At 55.9% G+C, this 2,694-nt stretch overlaps 1 long non-coding RNA gene across 1 annotated transcript in view; it reads right to left on the reverse strand.

Annotated features, from left to right (window-relative positions):
- The window catches only part of LOC102383659, a 5,031-nt gene extending 2,801 nt beyond the window's left edge, over positions 1-2,230 (reverse strand). Inside the window, exon 1 of the long non-coding RNA XR_325193.1 lies at positions 2,134-2,230. This is a non-coding gene — a long non-coding RNA (uncharacterized LOC102383659). The remainder of the gene's footprint in view (positions 1-2,133) is intronic.
- Positions 2,231-2,694: the final 464 nt, after the last annotated feature.

A 2,694-nucleotide genomic window follows, 5' to 3' on the forward strand; every position in this document is an offset into this window, starting at 1 on the left:
GGGCCCCCAACCAGCCGATTGGGCAGGTGGGGTCCCTCAGCAGCTGGTTGCTGACCAGAAGTGCCACCAGTGCTTCTCTTGGCACCCACACATTCTTAAGGGGGGCACCAGCCATTGCCCCCGATTCCCTGACTGGCAGCGGCCAATCTCAGAGGGGCAAATGCTCCCCCCACCCCGTGCCCCACCTACGCATCACCTATGCCTCCACTACAGAAAAGATGTAGACAAACTGAAGAGTTCAACAGAGGGCAGTGAAAATGGTTAAGGGGCTGGGGCACATGATGTCTGCCTCAGAAGAGGCAGAGGGAATTGGGCTTATTTAGTCTGGAGAAGAGAAGACTGAGGGGGGGGATTTAATAGCAGCCTTCAACAACCTGAAGGGTGGTTCCAAAGAGGATGGAAGTAGACTGTTCTCAGTTGTGACTGCTGACCAGGGATCTGGGTTTTCTGTTTCTCATGGAAAAACAGAGTAAAATACAGATTCCTTCCCCTTCCCCTGACTGGAATAAAATGCAGATTTCTCATTTTAGTGGAGAAACTCACAGATTTGCAGTTTTGCGAGGAGCTCTCTGCAGGCTGGCAGAGCTCCAGCCTGCAGGAGGTTGGGGAAAGCAGGAGGAGGGCAGTCAGGCAAGGGGCACCAGGTGTATGTACATGCATGTGGCCACCAGGCAGCCAGGAAAGCAGCTCCTGCAGGCAAGTGGTGGAGGGGATTGAGGCACTCATTGGGAGGGAAGGAGTTGGGCTAGGGCTGAGGCTGCTGTCCTCCTAGGCAGTGCATAGGGCTTGGGACCTGGAGCTTCAATGCACAGCTGCAGGGCCCTGGCAAGGAGTGGGGCAGGGCCACAGGTGGCTCGTCTGGCAGGCAGAGGATGGGGCCAGCTCCCCATGGCTGTGCCCACAAATCTCTGCATGGGACAGGGTTGGGAGCAGGGTGGGCTGCCAGCTGTGGGCTCAGGCTCCCACCCTGCTGCCCTCCCTCAGGGCCTCCACAGCTCGGTGGGCGTGACCCAGCACTGCAGGTTAGAGCAGGATGAAGCAGGAAAGCTGCTTGCTTCTGAGAGCGCCACACTGCCCTGGCGAGGTGCCCCCTGCACACACAGCATTAGTGTGGGGTTATGCCCCTCACTACTGCTGCATGCATTGGGGGCACCTTGCCAGGACAATATGCAGCTTGCAGTACTGCGCCCTGCAGTGCTAGGTCACTCCTGCTGGGCTGCAGAGGCCCCAGGGGAAGGCAGCAGGGTGGAAAGCCCAAGCTCATAATGGGCAGCCCACCCTGTGCACAGATCTGGGTGACATAGGCCCCCCCTGCTGCGTGGGGTGCCCTTGGAGCCCTCTTGGAATCCTTCAGTCCCACCCTAATCTCTCCTGCCACATCTCGATGGAAATTATTATGCGAGCAGGAGACTGCCTATTATACTGGGTATGTTGGAGTCTCTTCTAGGATGGCTGGACCCCTTTTTTCCCTCTAGCTAGACTTCTCCATCCAAACCCACCAACCAGGGTTCGACTCCGAGGCTCTAGCTTTTCCTTCCAGTGCCTGGAGGCTCATGGCCCCCTTTCCTGCTCCCTTCTGGAGCACAGCACTCCCTGGCCCGGAGGCCCGGGCACTGGCCCCACAGCAAGGGGGCTGCAAGTTCAAAACCAGGGCGTGACAACCCCCAGTCCAAATAAAAACAAAAATATACCCACACCCCCAGGTGCACCAGGCCTCTCCAGCCTTTTACAATCATCCCTTGAGTACCAGGGTTTATGTCATCCCAAACTGTGCCCTTACTGGCACCTGGGCTCGCCGCAGCCCTGTCTCTCTGTGCCTCACTGGCACCAGGGTCTATGCCCCCAAAAAGCTGCGCCCTCACTGGTGCCAGGGGTTGTACCCCCCCACCCCACAAAAAAGTTGTGCCCTTACTGGTGCCAGGGTCTAAGCCCCAAAAAGCTATGCCTTCACTAGTGCCAGGGTCTGTGCCCCAAAAGCTGCGCCCCCACTGGCACCAGGGCTCCCACTCTGGAGTGGGTCCCCAAAAATGAGGCCTCCTTCATCCCCTAATAGCCTCACCCAAACCTCCAGGTTTTGAATAGCAAACGAAACACAAGCGCCCCGCCCCGGCTATAACATAATTCAAACCATACCGGAGAATCCTCCGTCATCCAGCAGTGACAGAAGCTGCTCCTACAGTCAGGCCTCTCCCCTCTTCTCTGGGAGAGCTCCTTCCCCCCTTAGCTGCTGGTAGGGAACCCCCTGCCTGGCCTTAGCCCTGGGGTTTAAATGTGAGCCAGGCCCTGCCCCTTCCAGTCAGCTGACTGCTGGCAGATGTGGGTCACTAGCTCACTCTGGTTGCCTCTAGCAACCTGCACCTGGGTAATTATCTCTGCTCTATGAGTAGCAGGTGCCTTAGTGCCCTGCTACAGACCTAGACATTAGGAAAATACCCTCTTTCACTATGAGCATTAAAAATCAGTGGAACAATCCAGAGAAGTTGTGGAGTCTCCATCCTTAGAGGTTTTTGAGACCCAACTAGACAAATAAAACCTTGGCTGGAATGATATGGTTAGAGGTGGTCCTGCTTTGAACAGGGGGTTGAACTAGGTGACCTTCTGAAGTCCCTTCCAGCCCTAATTTTCTATAATTAGCAGTCAGTCCAATTTGGTGAAGCTTGTCCTTGACAGTAGACACACTATACATCATTCAAG

This window comes from Alligator sinensis, unplaced genomic scaffold, assembly GCF_000455745.1.
Source record: "Alligator sinensis unplaced genomic scaffold, ASM45574v1 scaffold390_1, whole genome shotgun sequence".
NCBI classification, from domain to species: Eukaryota; Metazoa; Chordata; order Crocodylia; family Alligatoridae; genus Alligator; species Alligator sinensis.